The sequence below is a fragment of the Salminus brasiliensis genome, chromosome 19, assembly GCF_030463535.1.
Source record: "Salminus brasiliensis chromosome 19, fSalBra1.hap2, whole genome shotgun sequence".
Taxonomy (NCBI): Eukaryota; Metazoa; Chordata; class Actinopteri; order Characiformes; family Bryconidae; genus Salminus; species Salminus brasiliensis.
Window position 1 is genome coordinate 34297094 of NC_132896.1, and position 26168 is coordinate 34323261.

At 40.9% G+C, this 26168-nt stretch overlaps 1 protein-coding gene across 2 annotated transcripts in view; it reads left to right on the forward strand.

Moving 5' to 3' along the window:
* lingo2 (leucine rich repeat and Ig domain containing 2) overlaps positions 1 to 26168 on the forward strand; it is a 367687-nt gene that overhangs the window by 60953 nt on the left and 280566 nt on the right. The window contains exon 2 of one of the 2 annotated variants that reach the window (XM_072663238.1): positions 8567 to 8631. The exons of the other annotated variant lie outside the window; for it this stretch is intronic. The gene's annotated coding sequence lies outside the window, so the exon portion shown is untranslated. The remainder of the gene's footprint in view (positions 1 to 8566; positions 8632 to 26168) is intronic. 2 annotated transcript variants of the gene reach the window in all.

Genomic DNA, 26168 nt, shown 5'->3' on the forward strand with positions numbered 1-26168 from the left:
CAACCCACTCCAGCAGTTGATGAGCAACATGGGATATTGTTGTTTGCGGTTCTCCAACAACACAGCTGATCTACATCAGTGTAGGACAGTATGAACATTTGGGCAGCCAGGGTATTATTATTTATTCTGCATATGTGAGGAGCTGTAAAGCAAACTGTACCCAGGCTCTGGATACACTATACATCCAAAAGTTTGTGGACACCCCTTCTAATGAAGGCATTCAGCTACTTTAAGTTGCACACATTGCTGACACATATGTGCAAATGCACACACACAGCTTGTCTAGTCCCTGTAGAGAAGATGTACTGCCAATAGAATAGGACTATCTGAAGCAGATAAACATGAACCTATTGGCACCATGCTGCCTAATATTGCTAGATGTGGGCTAGAGGGGTATAAAGCCCCCCAGAATTGAGCTGTGGAGCAGTGGAAGAATGTTATTATATGGATTGATGGTGGTGGTGCTCCATCCAGTGATTTTGGGATGAGGTGGGTGGTGATCAACCAAGATTCTGACTTTAATAACTCTCTTGTTGCTGAATGCAATCAAATCCTCACAGCAATGCTACTCCAAAATTTAAGAAGTAGAAAGTCTTCTTCTCTGGATAGTAGAGACAGTTACTCCAACAAAAGCAGGATCAGCTCTTTTTAATACCCTCGATTCAGAAGAAACAGTGAATGGACAGGTGTCCCAATTCTTTTTTTCGTTGATATGAAGAACCATGTCTGACCATTTCTAACACAGTTTCTTCACTAATGAACATTAAAGGCAGAAACGGCAGGCATGACAACTTACGTGGAGGTGTATTTGTACAGCAGGTGTGTAGTCTCAAACGTAAAGCAAGACAAACGGCGGAGCGTGAACACATCACTTCTTAATGGCTTTTTTTATTACATAAACATTCCAGGAAATAGTGTGTGGTGACTAACTGAATGCTGCTGAATGATGAGCTATCTGCCCGCCCAGGATTATCCACACATTTACTCTGTTGCTGTTACTTTTGTGAGGATGAACAAGCTGTGCAGATTGATGGGCAAATAAAGAACTATTTACTGGATCATCAACAACTGAAATGAACTCTTTGAATGTTTTGAGAAATTACAAATATATATACTATATTTAATATATATTCTCACATATATAATATATATACTCACACCCACACATATATAAATATGCATATGCACACATATATAAAACACTGTTATTATATTGGATATATAGTGCATCCTTTTTACACTAAACGTCTAGCCCAAGTTAAATTGTGGAGTATATAAGAAAGAAGACCAGAGTATGGTACCAGACCAGAAAATGTTATACCAACTGGTTTAGGCTATAATTACTGTGGTGGCAAATTCTATTCTACCTACTTTTAATTTAAAAACAACACAGTCCAGTTTAGTAGCGTAGTTTTTAAAAAAAAGGAAACTCTGTCTGGTTTATATTTCTAAACCAAAAAAAAATTATATTTCACATTTTTTGACCAAAAAAGGGTAATGTTTAATGCAGTTTCTCATTCGACTTTTTTTCACAGATGGAGAATTTAGTACACACTACTTTGTTGATAACACAGTTTCTGTGTTGCTGTTGTTGCATTTAGTTGATTATCTAAGTGAGTCGCGACACTTGCTAGAAAAAAAAAATACAGTGCATCCAACAATAAAGGAAGCCTCTTGTATCAGAAAGTGCTAAAAAGCATGGTGGAACACAGAAATCTCCAAAGAGGACATGTATTATACTCTTTAAGTGCTCTGGTGGTCGATTTACATGAATTTTAGGTGCTGTCGCCACATTGGGCGGGAATGGATTGACGTTAAGAGGCTTAGTTGAATAGAAGAAGCTGTGTTCACATTGCTTCTGGATGAGGGAGTGAATAGCAATATAGACGATGTCGATATATTGAAGTATTGCAAAATTATGTCTCAAAAACACTGTATCAATTTTAATGAATAGTTTGCATGTAAGGATTGGTGACAGGCAGTGGTTCATTTTGTGTTGTGTTTATACCACAGCCACTAGATGGCAGTGTTGTACTCAGTCTGCAGATTTCATTATTTTGATTGCATATTTGATCCATATATTATGTTTTGTTATTATTATTATTATGACAGTTTTTCTCAAATTTGCTAAAAAAATTGGACATTGAATCACCTTTCTTACAGTCTCACAATATACCGTTGCTGTCCACTAAAAAAACAGGTATCTCCAAAATGGCAACTTTACAGGAGAAATGTAAATAAACTTTCAGTGAAAAGTAATTTTAGAGCATTCCTATTGGTTGGTTTATCCAGAATTGTCATTGGACAGCAGCGATATAGTCTTAACCCCTGTATCAGTATACATGTTATATCACCAGGTTCTTGCCCATACCCAGCCCTAATAAATACTTGGGATTGCAGCAGGGCAGGTTTCTCAAGTCTGCATAACATTACCACAAGCGCTGAGTCTAAGTCCTGCAGGAATCTTCTGCGAGAAGAACCCCGACTCCCACATCACAGCAATAAAGCCTTTATGCTCATAAATATCATAAATCATTCGCCTTTACGGGCCGGGTGAGCACGGCCGAGCGATATCAGTGCCATCTGAGATTCTGCTGCACTGCCTGATAGCATATTGACTTTCTCCTGATTGGGGGACACGGGTGTGAGCAGTGTAACCAAAGTCAAATATGCAGGCTTGTGCTACAGGGCACTGTAATGCCAGAGACACAAGACTTCAGGGGAGACTCCTAAAGCCGAAGCCTGCCATGTCTGAGTTTCTTTAAAGGGGAAAATGCATTTCCCACTTGCCTCCTTTGTATAAAAATTCTTGATAAATGGAAGCGTATGAATAAACAATGCATAGTAACGAGCTTTACGTGCAGCCAAACATCTGCGCTCGCTCCGTGTATTCCTTATAGCTCATGTAAATTTCATCATGTCAGAGCTGGAGGAGCTGAGAAATGAAGAAGCCGCTAAAAGGAAGTCATCTGCATGTTTGCTCTTGAGAAACGGAAGGAGGCTGGCTGATAGTAGAGAGGATACACACTCACACACACACACACACACACAGATTTACTGATCTGCGCCAATCGAGAAACCAGTGTTTACTCTAAAACATGAGTGTTCAGCTTCAGTCCTGGAGGGCTCCTGATCGAACGTAACACCAGCTAGTTAGTAAGTGGGTGTGGTTGAATAAGGCAACCTCCAAACTGTGCTGGAGACCGGCCCTCCAGGACTCCAGGACTGTAAATATATAAATATATAAAATATATAAAATTGGGCTCTACATTTTCAGACACCTACACAATGGCGGAATCCCAAAATAGTGCACAAGGGCACTATTTTTGGACGAATAGAGCATTTCTATTGGTCCATTCGTCATGGAAATCTGATACTATATGAAGAGCAACTGGCAGGTTCATAAGAAATGAGTTGTTTAGGGCAGAGAACAGATAGAGAGAGAGTGAGTCAGTAAAATCCAGAGAGAGAGAGAGAGAGAGAGAGAGAGAGTTGACAGTGCGGCAGCCGTCTGCCACAGGCTGCTCGCCCTGCTGGAGGTTCATGTTGAGGATTAAATACTGTGCATGGCTGGTTAAAAGCCGTCGCTCGCAGACTGCGGCTGGGCAGTTTCCACACGCCATTGAAAGCCACCAGCTGATCTCCGTGCCTGTGTGCAAAGCCTGCTTTGAGGGCACGTGTTAGTGCCAGCCGAGCGGAAGCACATCCATGTTCCCCCCCGGTGCTCCTGCACTGCACTGCATGCAAAAGCTCAGCACTGGAAATCTGCAGAAGGGTTTTAGCTGGGTTTCAGTGCGGGTACAAATCTCTGACCTCGGATTCGTTCTGAAACTTTCAGCACATCAGAGAATCTCAACTTTCCCAAGATGACTTTATTATTATTTTGTTCAATTTAGAAGTATATTAGAAAAACATAGACAGGGGCTCAGGGAAAGGTCTAATTAGCTGCCAGTTGGGTCAGAAGTTCATCAGCAGCCGGAGTCTGAAAGAGCACAATTGGCTGAGATCTCTCCAGGTGAGTAGATGGCTCTCTCTCTCTCCTCATCACTGTGAAAGGGGTATTAGCCAGCACAGGCGTTTGTTAGGCGGTAGGGCTATAGCTGAAGACCCGGCACTATTCTCGAACGTGTCGGCTGTCTGGACGATGCAGCATCAGCAGCGGCAGTTGGAAAGAGGCGGTGGCTGGCTTGACATTGACGTATAATGTTGGGGGCATTGCTAGTGGTAGGGGGAGTTATGAATGGGAGGGTTAATTGGCAGAACTTAAAAAAGTGAAAAAAGGAACAATTTTACTGAATAAATAAATTAATAAATACACAAAAAAATAGGTGTAAACTTCGGGTTTCACAAAAATCCTAATGAATCCTGTCATCCCACCGCCTCCACACCAGCCCGCCTCCCCTCACTCTATCCAGCCTCTCCTGAACTTCTGCCAAAGCGTATCCGGCCCGTTTGACTTTCGCTGTCGGCCGTGTTTCCGCTGGCTCATGGCTTTCTGAGAGAGAACACACAAAGAAACTCGCAACTTCACGTCGTCTCTTCACTGCCACTGTCATAATACACTCCCTCCTTTATTTTCAGGGCAGACAGAAAAAGGGCTGGTGGGATCTTTTTTTCTCCTTCTGCTAACTACAGCTTTTTTTTTCTTTGTTCTTTGAGTTTCAAGGGGAAGGCGCAGAAGCCGCAGAGACGTTTATGTCCGGGAGGGGAATATGAAGAGAGACTTAGCCTGCCAGCCACAATCACTGAAAGAGCAGATCAATAGACAGATCACTGTCACTTACTCAAAACAGTTTACCTCTAATGAGAGTGCGGAGTTCCTCCTGTGATACGCGCCCGAGGAGAGCTGCGTCTGGAGGAGAAGCGGTGACAGAGTGCAGCGCTGGAGTCCTGAAGGCGGAGAAGAGGCTTCTGGAGTTTTGCCATTAGCTGAAAGTTGGACTGGCTGGAGGTTCAGCGCCGCTGAAATACTGTCTCAGTTTGCTTCTTTAGTTTAGAGCTACAAGGCTAGTATAGCTAACAAGCACTGTGTTTTGTGGAAATTCAGCTACTTCAAGTTGCCACAGATGTGCAAATGCACACAGCTTGTTGACACCCATATTCACCATTAGTGACACCCTTAAACTTATCCATACAGTGAACACATACACACCAGTAAACACAGTTGAGGGAAGTTGACCCTGATTCTTTTTTTAAGCTCTTTTTAAAACCCTTGATTTGAGAAGATAAAAACAAACATGAATGAACAGGTGTCCCAATACTTTTGTCAATATAGTGGATTTAAAGTATTGTGCAAAACAGTAACCTGCTTGAAAAGAGTAATCAGCTTGCTTACACATGTTAAGACGAGGCGGATCACAAGCTTGTGGAGGCGGGGCTTAGTGAGGAGTGGGTGGGGTAGAACCAAAATCCATACGTTTTTCAATGCAAAATACAAACTTCAGGATTTTCATCAATTCCAGACTTTTTGACACATTTGACAAATTCAGCTACTTCAAGTTGCGCTCATTGCTGACACAGATGTGCAAATGCACACACAGCTTGTTGACACCCATATTTACCATTAGTGACGCCCTTAAACCCATCCGTACAGTGAACACACACACACATACACCTACACTACACACCGGTGAGTGACAATACGCACACATGACCCGAGTAGTGGGCAGCCAGTGAGCAGAGAGCGTTAGGAGCCCAGCTCAGAGGCCCAACAGTGGCAGCTTGCCAATAGATTAGGACTGTCTTGAGCAGATAAACATGAACCTATTGGCACCATGCTGCCTAATAATGCCAGGTGTGGGCTAGAGGGGTATAAAGCCCCCCAGCATTGAGCTGTGGAGCAGTGGAAGAACTGTGTTCTCTGGAATGATGGTGGAGGAGCTCCATCCAGTACTTTTGAGATGAGTTGGGGAGTTGACCCTGAACCTTTGAGAAGAAAAAAACAAAAATTAATGAACAGGTGTCCCAATACTTTTGTCAATATATCGTGTATTTAAAGTATTTTGCAAAACAGTAACCTGCTTGACAAGAGTAATCAGCTTGCTTACACATGTTAAGAGGAGGCGGATCACAAGCTTGTGGAGGCGGGGCTTAGTGAGGAGTGGGTGGGGTAGAACCGAAATCCAAGTTTTTCAATACAAAATACCAATTTCATGATTTTCATCAATTCCAGAGTTTTTGACACATTTCCAGCAGTGAACCCACAGCCAGTGTATTTGTTGGGCTTGGTTTGGACAGTCCTGGACAATAGACACACAGACACTCGTGAGGCGGTGAGGGGAGATGTTTGCTCGCTTTGCTTGTTCGGTCTACGTGAGCTCATTTCTCACACACCATCCGTCCTGGAACGCGATGCACAGACGCATTAGCAATAACAGCAGAGCTAATATTGGAGCGGCCATGCTGGCATTTGGGATGCTTGTGTACGTCCCAGAACTGCACGACGTTGCCCTTCTGAAATATGAATTCTAATATCAGCCTCTCCACCTCGCCCTGTGTCTGTAAACTTATAGGAAGTGTAACCAAAGAACAACACGAAGCAGATGCTACGGGACAGATCAGCTCATTTTAGAACCGAAAGTGCTGACTGTCATAATTCTGCAGTCTGTGGTCATTTGCTTTCAACACCATAAAAAACCTTCGATTTTTAAACATCTGGATGTTTTCTTTATTCAAATGATATTGGGAAATTGTGCCCTATTGATTATCCCCTGGCTATGATGAGCTCTACTGTTCTAGGCAACAGAATTCGACATGGTAGTGAAGAATTCTAAACACAGTGGATTATGGGTATTCCATGTCTGTTTAGTGTACATTATATGTACACTATAATTACAGTGCATTGTGGGGTTGTTATAGTGCACTGAAAACTGGGCATCTTCACAATTGCAGAATCCCAAAATAGTGCACTATATAGTGAATAGGGCAAAGGTTTGGACACAGCCTAAATGTCTGTGGCACTATATAGTGAATAGGGCACAGTTTTGGACACTGCCTAAATGTTTGTGGCACTATATAGTGAATAGGGCACAGGTTCGGACACCACCTAAATGTTTGTAGCACTATGTAGTGAACAGGGCACAGGTTCAGACACTGCTGAAATGTCTGAGGCACTATGTAGTGAATAGGGCACAAGTTCGGAGACCACCTAAATGTCTGTGGCACTATATAGTGAATAGGGCACAGGTTCGGACACCACCTAAATGTTTGTAGCACTATGTAGTGAACAGGGCACAGGTTCAGACACTGCTGAAATGTCTGTGGCACTATATAGTGAACAGGGCACAAGTTCGGAGACCACCTAAATGTCTGTGGCACTATATAGTGAACAGGGCACAAGTTCGGAGACCACCTAAATGTCTGTGGCACTATATAGTGAATAGGGCACAGGTTCGGACACCACCTAAATGTTTGTAGCACTATGTAGTGAACAGGGCACAGGTTCAGACACTGCTGAAATGTCTGAGGCACTATATAGTGAATAGGGCACAGGTTCGGACACCACCTAAATGTTTGTAGCACTATGTAGTGAACAGGGCACAGGTTCAGACACTGCTGAAATGTCTGAGGCACTATGTAGTGAATAGGGCACAAGTTCGGAGACCACCTAAATGTCTGTGGCACTATATAGTGAACAGGGCACAAGTTCGGAGACCACCTAAATGTCTGTGGCACTATATAGTGAATAGGGCACAGGTTCGGACACCACCTAAATGTTTGTAGCACTATGTAGTGAACAGGGCACAGGTTCAGACACTGCTGAAATGTCTGAGGCACTATGTAGTGAATAGGGCACAAGTTCGGAGACCACCTAAATGTCTGTGGCACTATATAGTGAACAGGGCACAAGTTCGGAGACCACCTAAATGTCTGTGGCACTATATAGTGAACAGGGCACAGTTTTGGACACAGCCTAAATGTCTGTGGCACTATATAGTGAACAGGGCACAGGTTCGGACACAGCCTTGGCTTGTTTTTCTCTTGATTACTGAAGTGAAGGGTGAGATCCAAAGACCTCTCTAATGTATGTGGGTTATTATTAGTAATATTAGGGTTAATATTAGTAATAAATAACTGTTTCTTTTTTTTTTTCATTGTATTATTTCAGACTGATTCATTCGTTATGTGGATGATACTGAAGCATAGCTCCATTGGCGGCTCCTTTTAGTGACCTACAAGAGGTCACGACCCAAGAAAACTGAAAAGATGTGTGTCCTCAAACTTTTGAGGGTCAGTGGAAGTAAGCCTACAGGCTAGAACTGCGTGGGAAGTTATTTTCAGAGTTAGCACCACTCTCCTGCCACTCTCTGCTTTGACATGGCCGAGGGTCACTCTCACAGACTAATGAATGAGCCTCCTGAGAGAGGGAGCAAGTAAACACGCCATCTTTAGCTCAGTCGCACCGAGACGAAGGCAAACACTACGGAAAAAAGCCATCGGCCGCTAATGAAGTGAGCTCTAATGCAGTTTGACTGGAACTCTAACTCTCTCTCTCTCTCTCTCTCTCTCTCTCTCTCTCTCTCTCTCTCTCTCTCTCTCTCTTTCTCTCTCTCTCTCTCTTTTGCAGGCCATGGCTGTGGACTCTCGCCCCCATGCTAGAGCGACTGTGACTGCCCGTTCTGTTTTTATGTGGTAAGTCGGGCCGTTACGTCCGCGAGAAATGAGCTTGATTCGCCCTTTGGGGACAGGCAGAGAGGTGGACTTTACACGCTAGACTGCTTTATTATGTGCTTTGATAGCCACACGTTTCCCCCTGATTAGCCATCCAGTGGAGAAAGCAAGAGTCAGAGGAACAAACAAGTTTGCAGTGGACTATAATGGACTTGATTTAATTATTTTCAGACAGAAAATGGAAATATCGTTTATGTTCTCCGCTTGAAAACACAGGCTGGAAGTGCTGCTTGGACGCAGGCGGCGGCTGGTCTTCATTAAGAAGCTATAGTACCCTTTTTTCACAGAGCTGTGTTTATCCAACTGCTTCTATCATCATTTCAGAACCATCTAATTGGCTGCTGTCTCCATGCCCCGCCCACAAATGAGTCATTTTGTAACAACCAATGACTGTAGAAAACATGGACGCCACGGTTCCATTCACTTCCGTTCTATAGAAAACAAGTCGACAAATTTGCCACCAAAGTCTGCACAGTAGGAACAAGAGGCGGAGCCAGACTCACCTACTCATTTGGTAGATCCGCCCCCTCTCCTAGACCAAGCCTCAGTAGATTACTGATAGTATTCTCATTTTTCTCAAATTAATATTATTTTCTATTTTTGATCTAATATTACAGATTAATGTTTTTTTTTTTTTTTTTTACTTAATTTTTTTTTTTTAATTTTTTAATTTTACTTAATATCTTAAAATAATATTTAAAAAATAATTCTTAATATTACAAATTAATAACATTTCTTCTCAATATTACTTAATATCTTAAAATAATATTTATTTATTAATATTACAAATTAATGAATAATTTTCTAAATTTTTCTAAATATCCTAAAATAATAATTTTAGTAAGTCTTAATATTACAAATTAATGAATAATTTTCTCAATTTAACTTAATATCTTAAAATTATATATTTGAAATTATTCTTAATATCCTCAAGTGTTGACTTGGTATATTAAAATAATTCATCGTTTTCATAAATTGTGACTTTATATCTTAAAACAGTGACGCATGTTTTCATATTTTGACATACTATTTTTCACAAACAAATAATAATACTAAAGAAATAACAGTAGCGTTGTTTTACACGTTGTTTATGTTTTCCGTGTCATTGCATAGTGATCTTTAAATAGCTGCTACCTTCAACACTGCTGTTTCTTTACACCCTGTAGAGTACACAGTCTTTCTCTATGTGACACTGAGACAATACAGCACATCTTTGTCACCGCCTACACATTCACACACACACACACACACACACACACACATACACACACACACTCACATACATATACAGACACAGAGTTATTAATAAGAGAGCGGATGAAAGGAGATAAATGTTGGCTTAAAGGCAAAACAAGAATGAATCTCACTTCTCCCATCAAGCAGCGTCTTATTTACGTCAGGAAATGAAGATGCATTGTGTGTCTGGACTAAAGGTTATTTATTCATATGCGGCGGAGCAGCAGCGTGTTCACAGCGACTCGAAAATTACATTTTCTAACCTGAACGAGCCCGGGGCTGTTTTCTGCCCAGACCTGTACAAGGTCACAAAGTAGCGTTACAGAATCACTGTGTACTCTCATATTCATTGTTTGTGAATTAAATACAGGTAGATTTAATGCTAGTAATAGATATATGTGATGTCGGACAGATTCACGTCAACTGGGACATTTCCACTATTCTATTAAAATTCCCATTAACGGTATGGAAGCCTACTCTCACCTGTAGCCAAAAAGTGGAAAGGAATTATATCATATTTTTAAAATACTCAAAATAGAATTATTTGATGCAATAATTCATTATTTTGAGATTTTAAGTCATAATTAATATAAAAGTATCTTAAAAGGTGGATTATTTTGAGATAAGTTAAAAAGTTAAGAGAAATATTTTGATTAATGATTATTTAGAGACACAAGTCATAATCTGATATTTGATTGCGACACAAATGAATAATGTGATGAAATAATGAATTGTTTTGAGATATTAAGTCAAGATTTTAGAAAATAATAAATTATTTTGAAAAAAATAATAAAATGTTAAAATGTTAGCAAAATCATAATATGAGAAAATAATTAATTCTTCTGAGATACAGTTTTCTTAATGTCGTTATTTATAGAGTTTATAGAGTTATAGAATATTTACTTACGATGATATAAGGACATGTGTTAGTCCAGCTTCACCAGAACACAATTCAGCACCTGGATCTCAGACGTTGGTGTCCTTTTTGTATTTCTGGATTGATAATGTATCAGATCATGACATATCGTCACACCCCCTAGTGATGAAACTCACACTACAGCTGACTGGGGGAGGAGTTCTCTCTGTTATCCGCTGTCTGGGCAGATATCCTGACACAGTAGTGATGTATTACAGCATGTTATGATACACCAAAGCTGGTTCAGTTGATTGAGGGCAGAGCTGTGTGTGATTGTTAATAGAGTCAGCACACAGAGTCCAGCTCTGCCACTAATCCTGACCACTGTACATGGACAGATAAGGGGAGGGGGGAGGGTGCCAGAGCCATTTTTTGGGGGGATGCAAAGCAGCTAATTTTGACTGATTATTTCTGGGATCTCACATTCAGCATTAGCAAAGGCAGAGAGACTAATTCCACAATAGAGTGGGTTATCTTGGCAAGCGGAGGGAATTTGGGTGGGTGAGGGAATTACAGAAGAATGTAGATTAACAAAAAGAAGCAAAGCTTCCTGTCATCCGTGCAGATGAATATAATTATTAAATTATCACAGTATTTACCTGAAAACTTGCAAAAAAGGCAAATAAAAAGTATTCAATATTAAATATTTGGTTGAAGATACAAAGTCACAGTGTGAGAAAATAATGAATAATTTTGAGTGCATTGTTTTGAGATTATAAATCATTTAATAACATAATTTATGTAATACAAAATCATAATTTGAGAAAATGTCATTTTGAGACAAATTCATAATTTGAGAAAAATAGCTTTGAAATACAAAGTTACAATTTGAGAAGATAATAATTTTGAGACATTAGGTCATAATTACAGAAAATATTAAATTAAATATTAAATATTAAAAAACAGAAATTATTAATTTTAACATTAGCATTCATTATTTTGAGATACAAATTCAAAATGTGAGAACTCATTTTAAAATATTCAATTACAATTTCAGAAAACAATTAATACTTTTGAGATACAAAGTTAAATTTTGTGAAATGACAAATTAGGTCATAATTTAAGCAAATGATAAAATATTTTAGACGAAGCAAGAATTTAAATTGTAGTTTTAAAATACAAATTCATAATTTGAGAAAAATCGCTTTGAGTTACAAAGTTACAAATTGAGAAGATAATTATTTTGAGACATTAGGTCATAATTACAGAAGATATTTTATTAATTGTAACATTAGCATTCATTATTTTCAGATATGAGATAACTCATTTTTAAATATTAAATGATATTAAGTCATAATTTAAGAAGATAATGACATATTTTTGGACACAAAGCAAGAATTGATGAAAACAAGTCATTATTTTGAGATACAAAGTCAAAACATGAGAAAATCATTGTTTGGAGTTTGGAGTTATCCTGGCAGGCTGGGTGGAATGGGGGGATTGGGGGGGGGGGTTATTATATAAGAATGTAGATTAAACAAAAGGAAGTAAATCTTGCTAGCATGCAGAGGCATTGTTTTAATGTACTGTAATATGGTCATAAAAAGGAGCATAAAACCCGGGGATGGGAATGAAAGCATGTCATAAAGTATAATATGGATCATCAGCGATCAGAGAAATGAACAGTGCGGCCGCTGTGTCTGATAATGAGAGAGCAACCATATAAACAACGGTTTGACTGATACACTCTGTGTGCTCGGACACGGCGAGCTCCTGACGCCTGTTACGCTCGGACGTTATTAATAATGCATAAACTCCGACCACGACTGCTGCAGTGGAAAGGAGCGGTGCTCTCTCTGAACACAGACTTCAAATGTATGGAATAAGATTAAATTCTCTTTGTTGTTTTTTCTAATTGAGCTCAGTCTTGCATCAGCACAGAAACACAGATCCTGCGCTGTTTTTAGTGCTGGCTTCAGCATAATCAGTTAACTCTCGCGCTCTTTCCGCTGTTGCTGCGGCTGCTGTTACACAGGCGTGTTTAGAGGATCTGAGCTGCTGAAACACGGTGGTCAGATACATCAAACCCTCCAAATCCTCCAAACCCTCCAAAATTCAAACCCACCAAACACTAAACCCTCCAAACACTAAACTCTCCAAACTCCAAACCCTCCAAACTCCAAACCCTCCAAACTCCAAACCTTCCAAACACTAAACCCTCCAAACACTAAACTCTCCAAACTCCAAACCCTCCAAACTCCAAACCTTCCAAACACCAAACCCTCCAAACTCTAAACTCTCCAAACCCTCCAAACACCAAACCCTCCAAACTCTAAACTCTCCAAACCCTCCAAACACCAAACCCTCCAACCCTCTTCCTTTCTTTTCCCATCTCTCTCACTCCCTCCTTTCTCTTACTCCCTTCTCTCTCTTTTCAGCCCTTTCTCTGTCCTCTCTCTCTCTCTCTCTCTCTCTCTCTCTGTCCTCTCTCTCTCTCTCTCTCTCTCTCTCTCTCTCTCTCTCTCTCTCTCTCTCTCTCCTGGTGAAGCCCTAATCACGCGTAGCACCTTTACCCTCAGATGAATTTTATATAACCGCTGCTTTACCGCACCCACCCATGTAGTGTCATCTTCACAACACATACACACACCTCTCTTCTGTCATTGGCATACGGACTTCTGGCCCCGTTCAGGTCACTGGGGGAGGGTGTGTATCAGAGAGGGCAGAATGTGCCCCATGATCAGATGAGGTGAGGTCAGCAAGAGCCACAGGTAAATATCCCCCCGGGGTCTTACTGTAATTCCCTGCGTCCTCCGTCTCCTGTGCTCTGAGAGTGGGCTAAAGCCTCTTAGCTTTCAGCAGAGCCACACAACAACCAGACAGATAATGTGTCTTTCTGCAGAGAGGTGAGGAAGCCACCTGGCACTTATTTATTATTACGTACTCGCTGCTTGTCCGCCCTGCAAGGCCGTGTCTTTGCTGCAGAAAGATGCTGTCTTCATACAGGCTACAGAGACAGCGCTCAATAATAGATGGGGAAGGTATTTTTACATAGGGCCGCGGTTAAACCCGGCAGTGGAGTGCAGAAGTGGGGGAAGCAACTATAGAAGACTTTTTGCTGCTTCTTATGCCATTCATTTTAAGTCTCTGTTATTTTAACTACTTGTCATATGCTGACTGGGCCCTACCTTGGTGATTTTTATAAAGATGCTGCAGACCGACTGTCTGTCTATCTATCTACAGTATCTGTTTCACTGGTGTACAGCTTTAAGCTGTTGATGGATAGATGGATCGACACACAGACAGACAGACTTATAGGTCTTATAATACTTTGCAAAGGTCTCTATGTTCTACATAAGCAGAAGAACGAAGCAACATGCATTCAGATGCAAGACACACTGCAGTGTGTATCATTGGGTAGTTATCCATGGTGCTGAAACAAGCACTAATTCTTATCAACACAACTATACACTCATCGGCCACTTTATTAGAAACCCTCCTTTGTAGCTCCACCTTGCTTGTGTAGTTAGAGACTGTTAATGGATTAGACTGACATACAGACAGACAGACAGACAGACAGGTGTATCAACTTTCCAAATTTTTCCATGTTCTCCCTGCAGAAGAATGAGGCAACATTCATGCAAATGCAGTTCAGGACACACTGCAGTGCTTCCATTGGATAGCCATTGGTGCACTCTGTTAAAAGTTAGATAGATAGATAGATAGATAGACAGACAGACAGACAGACAGACAGACAGATAGATAGGAAGACAGACAGACAGACAGACAGACAGATAGAGAGATAGACAGACAGACAGACAAGACAGACAAGACAGACAGATAGACAGATAGACAGATAGATAGATAGATAGATAGATAGATAGACAGGCAGACACACAGACAAGACAGACAGATAGACAGATAGATAGATAGATAGATAGATAGGAAGACAGACAGACAGACAGACAGACAGATAGAGAGATAGACAGACAGACAAGACAGACAGATAGACAGATAGACAGATAGATAGATAGATAGATAGATAGACAGGCAGACACACAGACAAGACAGACAGATAGACAGATAGATAGATAGATAGATAGATAGATAGACAGACAGACAGACAGACATACAGATAGATAGATAGATAGATAGACAGGCAGACAGACTGATAGATAGATAGATAGATAGACAGGCAGACAGACTGATAGATAGATAGATAGATAGATAGATAGACAGACTGATAGATAGATAGATAGATAGACAGACAGACAGACAGACAGACAGACAGATAGATAGATAGATAGACAGACTGATAGATAGTTAGATAGATAGATAGATAGATAGATAGATAGATAGATAGATAGATAGATGGATGGATGATTGGATAGTTGGGTGGGTGGACGGATGGATGCACAGATGGATGGATAGATAGAAATAACCATTATTTAGGACATTTAATGCCCAAGCTTCCAGAAACTACAACTGAGAACACTGTCGCTATGTGTGTCACTTATGGTTGTTCAATTAGCCATGTATCAGCTGCCCTAAAGAGGATGTTTTTTACAATGCTGTGATAAGTAAATATGGTTCATCAGTAAAGCCCACTTAAGCGAGGCCATCTGCATCACCAAATGTCACCTTCATCTCATCATAACTCAGTGCCTTGGGGAACCCTTTCTAAAGTTAGTGTGCGTGGTGACATTTATCAGGATATTAGAGCTTCTCGCTCGTAGCGATCTGCAAATCACAGCGGACATGTTTTTGTGCCAGCAGGCCGTGCTGTAGATGTGAACTATGTGTGTTTAGATCACGAATCAGCTGATACACTGTGGCGGGAAAGAAGTAGCCAAATATTTACGGTTAGTGTTAACAACACACTCTGAATGTAGATATTGTGATATACACCGATCAGTCATAACATTAGTAGAGTTAGAGAACAACATTGATGATTTTCAGCTACAGTGGCGCCTGTCAGGGGGTGGTTACATTAGGCAGCAAGTGAACAATCAGTTCTTGAAGGTGATGAAGGTATTGAATTAGGTGTAAGAGTCTTGGACTAGAGTCAAATTATGCAGTGATCAAAGAAAGGGTCATGGGCACTTAAGTACCCCCTTGACAACATACAGGACTAATGTAATGCTGCTAATGTTGGTCTTGGGGCCAGAGACCACAGGACCTACTCAATATTAGGCAGGTGGTATTAATGTTATGGCAGTTGTATGAGGCAGAAGCAGTGTTTGTGATGAAGGGCTGTCGCCCAAATGACTCCACTTCAGAGAATACTACAGCACCGGGAGAAGAAACTTCATATAAGCAATTAGCCACGCGCTCAAAGATGCACAAACAGGTTATCTCCTGCGGGAAACCAGCCGTGTGTGAAGGAACGGTTCGCGGATTCTGACTCGTTCAACTGGATGTGGTCTCGGAGCACGCTGTGTGCATTCAGCTCGAAATTTCAATCAAGAGTGCGCAGTCGCTTTTGGCTGGTAATCAACATACCCAACCTTATAGCTGCCATGCATAGCTCACGTTCCAGGCATCTTTAACCCTAAGTCTGTCATATTTGATGCAGATTTGAGTTTATAGAATCTCTGCAACATCAGTGTGATAATTGAACAATTATTATCTTCATTATTTCTTAACCAGTGTCTAAATAATAACAATAATATGTCATTAATTTAACATTAATTTAAATTGAACATGCAGTAATTACATAAATAAGAAAATTTTGCTCCTGGGCTCCCCCTACAGTCAGGAAGTGTGATTCACATTTGGAGCCAGCCCGAAAGGACACGGCCCGGGAGTGGAATTTGTGCTTTGAGGACACCCCTTCAGGTAATTTCAGGTAAATGCTTCATAATACAGCTTTAACTGCTGTGTTTTATTAATTACTGTTAAAGACTGCTAAGAGTTACTGAACCCCAGAACCACATGTTTATTATACACTTCTATACCTCTGGTTGCATTGTAGTCACTGTAGATATGAAGTTATGGTTCAATATAGCTGAGATATAGCTGAGATCAATATAGCTGTAGGAGTGAGTAGGAATAGCTGAATTATATAGTTACAACAGTTACAACAGCAGGACAAACTTACCCTTGATTTCAGAAGAAACGAATGAATGAGCAGGTGTCCCAATACTTTTGTCCATATAGTATACATAAGCACAGACACACACACATGCTGAACATTCAAATTGGCCAACCACATTCATACAGGCATTATGTGTGTGTGTGTGTGTGTGTGTGTGTGCGTGGGTTGGGGGGGAGGGGGTGCTGGTTATGTGATAAAGCAGCGCTGAGGAGCTTATATTTAAACTATGCACTGACATCCCTCATGCTAATCCAGCAGACTTTGCAGTTTCACTGCTGCAACAAAGCCTGATGGAATTTTAATACCTGGAAAGTGGAAAGACAGCCCCTTTGTGTGTGTGTGTGTGTGTGTGTGTGTGTGTGTGTGTGTTGGGGGGGTTAGTAGGGTAGGCCTGTTCTTGTTATGATAGCTGCCCAATCAAATAAGGAGCAGCGCTACATATGCTGGGTTGTAATCTGAACAGAGATGTAAAATTCATACACTGCTTTGAAGTGAAAACAGAGGCGTTCGGGATGTACAGCGCATAAAAGGAATGAGGACGAGAGAGAGAGAGAGCGGGAGAGAGAGAGAATGGGCGTAGGTGCAGTAGTGTGTTTCACACAGGGGACATTAAAGAACACATGTTCTAAAGAGGCCTTTTGAAATGACTCTGTTGTTATGCTAACGCCTAGATTTGTGTAGATGTATATACACTAAACGGACAAAAGTACTTGGACACATGCTCATTCACAGTTTCTTCCAAAATCAACAGTATTAAAAAAAGAGATGATCCTGCTTTTGTTGGAGTAACTGTCTCTACTGTCCACTGAAGACGGCTTTCTACTAGATTTTGCTGTGAGGATTTGATTGCATTCAGCGACAAGAGGTCACTTTTTTTAGTGAGGTCAGGATGTTGGGTGATCACCACCCCACCTCCTCATCCCTAACTCCCCAACTCATCCCATAATCCATCACTCCAGAAAACACAGCTCCACTGCTCCACAGATCAAGGCTGGGGGGCTTTTTACCCCTCTAGCCCATGCCTGGAATTGGGTAGCTAGTCCTATTGTATTGGCAGTAGTAGTAACATAATCATACACACTTCTATATGAACCAGGTGCAGTAAAGAGACATCCCAGCCTTTCCTGTCTGTACCTGTCTGTTTGTCTTTCTCCAGGGTACTCTCGCGCTCTTCCTCTCCACCCCCCACCTCCGTTTTCTGTTGTGTGTGTGTGTGTGTGTGTGTGTGTGTGTGTCTGAGCACTCTTGCCGTCATTAAGTCTCTTCTCTCTGTGCTCTCATACCTCCCTCCTCCCATGCATTTTTCAGCCTGCTTTTGCTCCACACAATTAGAGAGCATTACCCACAGTGCTTCCTCCACACACTGGAAGAGGCTCAGACTGCCTCAGAGGACAGCGGCTGGGATAATGGAAACTGTGTGTGTGTGTGTGTGTGTGGGGGGGGGGGGGGGGGGTATGTTTGTGTGTCCTGACTTTGTTGAAAAACTGAAGAAAAAATACTTATATCAGAATATTATGACCACCCCCCCTTTTGGTAAAAACGGCCCATTCTATCAGCTCCACTGACCATACAGGAGCACTGTGTAGATCTGTAATTCCAGACTGTGTCCATCAACTAATACAGTCATTCTGTACCTCTATAGTCTTTCTGCATTTTACAGCTTGAGCTATCAAACATACTAGAAGTAGCAGTATTATTATTATTATTATTGTTATTATTATTATTAGTAGTAGCAGTAGTAGCAGTAGCACTAGTAGTAGCAGTAGCAGTAGCAGTAGTAGTTGTAGTAGTAGTAGCAGTAGTAGTAGTAGTAGTAGTAGCAGTAGTAGTAGTAGCAGTAGTAGTAGCAGTAGTAGTTGTAGAAGTAGTAGGAGGAAGAGTAGCAGTAGGAGTAGCAGTAGCAGTAGTAGTAGTAGTAGTAGCAGCAGTAGTAGTAGCAGTAGTAGTTGTAGAAGTAGTAGGAGGAAGAGTAGCAGCAGGAGTAGTAGTAGCAGTAGCAGTAGAAGTGGTTGTAGCAGTAGTAGGAGGAGGAGTAGTAGATGTAACAGTAGTGCTAGTAGTAGAAGTGGTTGTAGAAGAGTAGGAGTTGTACTAGAAGGAGGAATAACAGAAACAGTGGTTAGAACATTCTTCACTAAATACTCACAGAAGGCCAGCTGACTTTTTTAAGCGGTGTGGAAATCTTGGTTTTGATACATTTCTGGCAACACAGGAGAAAGAATATGTGGAACAGGAACCTGGTTTGACCTTCTGCGTTTACTCCACTTTATGTTGATGGAAAAGTAGTGAGAAAAATATACAGACGCCTCCTTTTCTGAGTAATATCCTGAGCCCAGCGGATTGTGGCAGTAACACTCTGTTCATTACGCCGCCAAAGAAAAGTGGGAATGTTACAGGGTGGAAGATTTACTGTTCAATTACAATCTTAGAGGAGAGTCACAGATGCTCTCGCCCTGTACGGCACGGGAGAAGCAAAACGACACCTCTGAGAGAGAGACGTCCTGCTGGCCTCCCACCGTAAAGGCAGGATTAAGGCTACAGTGGTCATATTAAAAGCACTGCTCATTCACGAACGCATGCAGAGCAGAGAAAGTTCATCTCAGGAGAAATGGTACAGTGGTTCTGTTCCTCTACAGCTCAAATAACAGTCATTCTGTATGTCTAGAGCTTGGCCTACAGTCATGCTGTACCTCTACAGCTCGAGCCACAGTAGGTCTGTACCTCTACAGCTTGGCCTGCCGTCATTCTGTAGTTCTACAGCCATTCTGTAGCTCCACAGCTCAGACTACAGTCATTCAGTAGCTCTATGGCTCAGACTACAGTCATTCAATATACAGTCACCCTATGTGCCACTGTCCGTGGTGCTGAAACATTCTGCTTTGTGGATTCTGCACAGGATTGGTCAATCCTAGTATGCAGCCTATAGTTGTACACTGGTAACAATACACCCACTATGTAACTATACACCTGGCATGATGTCAGTCTCACTGCTAGGCTGAGAGTGGGTCCACCACTCAAAACTATTCAGCCAGGAGCATCTCTGTGGTCAGAACCTGGCTGTTGGTGAAGAACTAGAGAATAGCTAGCACAAACTGTGCATCAGCAGATGAGCTACGGTCTCTACACCAGCAGGGGGAGCTACAAAAAGGTGGTCTCTGATAAAGTGGATGTATGTTTTATCACTGACATCATCAAATTTGGGAAAGGGTGCCCTAAACTGGTCTAGGAGGTCTATTAGCTGCACCTACAAATCTTATAATTGTACACTGGTGACAATGCACCCACAATGTAAGTATATGCTCATATTAGAGCATGTCTGCATATTATTATTATTTGATTATTTGATGTTATTAAGCTTTACAACAGTGAGGAGGCCTTGAAATAGTCATGTACTTTATAATTTTGCCATATGGTACAATAAAGCATAATGAACAGAGGTGCAGAGTTAGCTGGCTGATTTTACAGTGAGTGTCGTAGTGCTGTATTAGCTCTAATTAACACTGCAAAATGGCTGGTCCTCTAACCTTTGGCACACACACACACACTCAGATAGCTCACACATACAGTATACAGCATAAATACACATAGTGATGTGTGTATATATAGAAAAAAATACTAAAGCCAATGTAAAGGGCTGTAGACTGTCTCCATCTGTTCCTCTACAGACTGTTATCAGCCTCCTCTTACCCTGTTGTTCAATGGTCAAGACCCCATAAGACCACCACAGAGCAGACTGTAGTATTTGGGTGGTGGGTCATTCTCAGCACTGCAGTGACACTGACTGACATGGTGGTGGTCAGTGTGTTAGTAGTAGTGTGTTGCGTTGTTGGTACGAGTGGATCATGTCCTAAACATCCACTTATACATAGGTGGGCTTTCTACAGGCATGATATCTGCCTGACACACCAGCACACAGTATCCCCCCCCCCTTCCTCCCGACCACGCTCAACCAGTGCAGCTCAACATCCTCATTTATCACTCACACGTTAAACGGTTCTCTTCACGTGTGGGAATATCAGCATCATGCTGAGGTTTGCATAGAATAAATCAATAACTGGTAAACGAGTTTTTACCGTCATGGGGCGCTGCTTCAACAAGCTTCAGCTTGTTCACACACACTGTCCATCGACAAACTGTCTAGTCAGTCTCCACAGTGGATATCGAACAGGTCTACTCACATGTCCAACTCCCTGTCTCACTGCTTCAACAGTAAAGGCTAATTGACTGAGTCTGGACTCCACTAGCATGGCTTCTGGCTCTGTCCAGATGTGAAAGCTGTGTGTGTGTGTGTCCATCCTGTCTGGCTCCAGCTGTTTGGCGGTGGACATGTAAAGCCCATATGGTCCTTCTCCCTTAGTGGGGTCTGTGTTAGAGACACCAAGGCAGATGGAGTCCCGCACTAGCTGCTGAGCGTCACATGCGACAGGCCTGCCAGTGTTTGGTGAGCTCAGATTACACCCAGCAACTGAATGCCAAGGAAAAGAGGTGTTAGAGGGGGTGGGGAGTGGGGGGTCCAGAGGGGATGGTCATGGCAGCAGTATCACAAAATAGATGCAAAATAACAGATGAGATTAAAAGACAGAGGGAGATGGTGCAGTAGTGATGGCCATGTTTAAAGGTTTGTTTGTGTATTCTTTCTTTCTTCTCCCCATTTTTCCCATCTTTCTTTCTTTCCTTTGATCTTCTACCCCTTCTTTCTTTCCTTCTTTGATCTATCTTTTCTTTCTTTGATATATCTTTACTTTCTTTGATCTATCTTTTCTTTCTTTGATATATCTTTACATTCTTTGATCTATCTTTCTTTCTTTCTTTTCTTTGATCTTCTACCTTTTTGTTTGTTTCTTTCTTTCTTTGCTTTGATCTTCTACCCTTTCTTTTTTCTTTCTTTCTTTTGATCTGCTTTTTTCTGTTGCTTTTTTCTTACACACCTGTCTGTCTTTCTTTCATTCATTGATTCCTTCTTTTTTTTAACTTTTTTTAGCTTCATTTGTATGTTTTGTATCATTCTATCTTTCTTTCTTTCTTTCTTTCTTTCTTTCTTTTTGCTCTTTTATTTATTTTCTTTGATCTTCTGTTTTTTCTTTCATCTGATCTTGTACTTGTTGTTTCTTTCTTTCTTTCTTTCTTTCTTTCTTTCTTTTTTCTTTCTTTCTTTTTCTTTTTTTGATCTTCTACCTTTTGTTTGTTTCTTTCTTTATTTGCTTTGATCTTCTACCCTTTCTTTCTTTCTTTCTTTCTTTCTTTTGATCTGTTTTTTTCTGTTGTTTTTTTCTTAGACACCTGTCTGTCTTTCTTTCATTCATTGATTCTTTCTGTTTTGTTTTTTAACTCTTGCTTTTTGCTCTTTTATTTATTTTCTTTGATCTTCAGTTTTTTCTTTCATTTGATCTTGTACTTGTTCTTTCTTTCTTTATTGTGATTTACTCTGTCCTTTCTTCTCTTTTGATTTTCTACCCCTTCATTCATTCATTCTATCTTTCTCTTTTTTGTGTGTACCTTTTACTGTATTTCCTTTGATCTACTCGTTCTCTCTTTCTATATCTCTTTCTCTTATACATTTGTTCAGATTCCTTTTTTTACCTTTGTCTTCTTTTTAGCGAGATTTATTGAGAGAGTGTGTGTGCGTGGAAAGCTGCTGTGTGTGTGTGTGTGGTGTTCTGTAAAAGCAGAGAAGCTCTACTCTTAGCTGCCTAATCAATGTTGACAAGGCGTTTGAGGACGGCAGGGCTGAGTGTCCGCCGCGCTCTAAAGTGATCAGATTTCCCGGCTCCAGCTGAGCTGTGCTGTTTGAAGATGCTCTTTGATGAGGTCCGGTTCTCCACACACAGAACACTGCACCACTTCAGCCACTCCACACTGGAAAGCATTTTATTCCCCTTTCGCTCTCTCCCTCTCTCTCTCTCTATCTCTCTCTCCCCCTTTCTCTCTCTACCAGCCCTCCACCACCCGCCTATTTCAGAATGAAAGTTTCTCTTTCTTTTTTTTTTTTCCTTTTTTCTTTTTCTTCCTATGAACACACTCACACACCTTGAGCGATGGAGGTTTTCACAGGACGGAGAGTGAGGCTCTCCATTTAAACTCAGAGACAGCTTTAATACCACCCCAGGCCTTGCGTAAAAGTGCTGGCAATAAGATTTAGACAGGCCGGACCCCGCTTGTGATCTGAGGCTGGAAAACCTGCTTTTCATCAAAGTGGATTTGCAGGACTGCTTAAAATCGAATGGATGAATCGCCCTGACTTTTCTTTTGCTGCTGACCGGGCAACACCACGGTCTAATTTCTTCAGCAGGGCATCTTTTTCGTGTTTGGCTATTCTGGCCTTCCCACAGATGGAAGTTCTACAGTTTTGTACTTCATCATAGCACATAACATCATTAACCTGACCTGTCCATGCTCTGCTTGGACTATCATAGATGCTATTGCTAGCTTGTTCACAATAATAGAATTTTGGGGAAACCCTGTTGAATATGACAAACAGTAAAATCTGCTTCTGGATCAGGATGTGGAATTGGAGCGTTCAGCTCCGTGCTACCCTTACTGTTGGATGCACTGTGGCACACTCAAAAATATATTATCAATTATGATGAAGAATAATGATCAATTTCACCAGCCTTGTTTACACTAATCAGCCACAATATTAAAACCACCAACAACCGAAGTGAAGAACATTGATGATATGCGTCCAGCAGCTCCTGTCAAAGGGTGGATATTCTAGGCAGCAAGTGAACAGTCAGTTCTTAAAGGTGATGAAGGTGATGGAGGTGCTGAAGCACGAACAGTGGTCAAGCATAAGAATCTGAGACACTTTGACAAGAACCAAACTGTGATGTTCTAGATGATGACTGGGTCAGGACATCTGACAAAGGTAAAAGACAAAGGTAAAAAAAAAAAAGGAATCTAAACAAATGTATAAGAGAAAGAGAGATAGAAAGAGAAAATGGGTAGATCAAAGTAAATAAAGTAAGGATAGGTACATACAAGAAAGATAGAATAAATGAATGAATGAAGGGTAGAAAATCAAAAGAGAAGAAAGGACAGAGTAAATCTCTAGAAAGAAAGAAAAAACAAGTACAAGATTAAAAAAAAAACTGAAGATCAAAGAAAATAAATAAAAGTGCAAAAAGAAAGAAAGAAAGAAAGAAAGAAAAATAGAAAGCATACAAATGAAGCAGAGTTAAAAAACAAAAAAAAAGAAAAATCAATGAATGAAAGAAAGACAGACAGGTGTGTAAGAAAACAGCAACAGAAAAAAGCAGATCAAAAGAAAGAAAGAAAAAAAGAAAGGGTAGAAGTTCAAAGCAAATAAAGAAACAAACAAACAAAAGGTAGAAGATCAAAGAAAAGAAAGAAAGAAAGAATAGATAGATCAAAGAAGGAAAGGGGTAGAAGATCAAAGGATAGAAAGAAAGAAAGAAAGAAAGAAAGAAAGAAAGAAAGAAAAGGTAGAAGATCAAAGGAACCAAATAACCAAACTGTGATGTTCTAGACGATGACTGGGTCAGAACATCTCCAAAATTTTAGGCGTGTCTTGTGGGATGTTCTTGGTGTGCAGTGGTCAGTACCTGGCTCCAAGTACCAAGGCTTAGGAGGCCCCACTTCACAACTTACAGCACTTAAAGATGGGTTTGCTGCTAACATTTGAAGGTGTGCAGACACCACAGGATACCTTCCTGCATACCTCGATGAGGCAGTGCTGTTTTGATGGCACAAGTATACAGGTGGTGTAAATGTTATGGCTGGCAGCCCTGGTTTTGATCAGTCAGCTCATCAGTCCTGATTTCATCCAAATGCATCATAACTTGACTTGAGGGTTCATTGATATAAAGCTCAGTCATGACCATCACTGGACATTTGCTGTTCATTGATCTCAGCCGTGGCCTTGATGCAGACGTATAAAGGGCTCTTGATGTAGACATATGGCTCCTGTCATTTAAGCTGCGCTGTGATTTTACAGCATCAGTGGTGCCCTTGCCACTCGATTCGCCATAAATCTGAGAGGAGAAGATGGAAGCAGGTGACTCGTTAAATTCATAAATGCACCTCCAGATACGAGAGCCAGGCGGCCGCAGCGCTCCCAAGCTGTAACAGCTTTGTTTATGCTGTGACAATAAAATAAAACCCTCTAATAGTTTATGAAGAGCGGAAAATGTTTCTCTGGGGCATCTGAAGGGGAGAATAAACGATTCCACTAAGAATAAATGATTATACACAAAACATCTATGCAAAACTGAATAGCCTGAAGTGCACACTTGCTTCTACACTGACTCAAACCTGAGCCAAACCTCAGCTCAGTAACCATAGCAGAGTTTTACTGTCCAATGTTACCATAGTAACCATGACTAAAAAAAAACAATGTTGGGATTACCTTGGGTGTAGGAGATGTCCAGTGCCAGAAAGGTCAGTTGGAGAAAAACTGACGGGTTGAGTAGTTACAGGTCTCCACCACCATGACCATGATCAGCCATGACATTAATACCACCTGCCACCTAATATTGAGTTGGTCCACAACAGATCTGACCATTTGAGACATGAACTCCACAAAACCTCGGACGTTGGCACCAGTATAAGACATTATTATCCGATCCTTTAAGTCCTGTATGTTGGGAGGGAGGTGGCGCCTCCATGTATCACATCAGTGAGCCTTAGATGCACATGACCCAACTGTTGCCAGCTCACTGGTTGTCCTTTCTTGAACCAAATTTGCATTTATCTCTTATCTCTTGTCTAAACAATACTATTGAACATGCCATTACCATCACCTGCAGTCTTTACCATCACATCCATTTTTGTGTTGGTAATGACTTGCTGCAGTAATGATTGAACAATTTTCACTTCTTTTAGGGGAAAAAAGACCCTAGGTCATGAATATCCTAACATGACTCAACGCCTAGTGTAGGAGTCACTTTAAATACATTAATTCATGTATTTAAAGTGTTCAATTAATGTAATTAATGTTAATGTAATGGCACTAAATAAATGTACAGCGTATTTAGAAGGAATTCAGAATTAAATTCCTAATTTTCATTTTTCCAGACATCAGAATGTCACTCTTCTCTCAAGGCTGTCATGTGCTCCCCTGTCAGTCCTTGGTTCCTTGGTTTACAATATAAACAAGCATAGCCTTAAAAATTCTTACAGAAATCACAGGATTTTGCTGTAATGATGGTCATATAATGTTAACAAATATGCAAAAGTTACATATAAACACAAATAATACATTTTTGTTTATTTTGTTTATTTAAATTATCATAAAATCGTGATTTTTAATGAACTGATTACTTTCATTATTTTATTAGAGCAGAGAGTCTG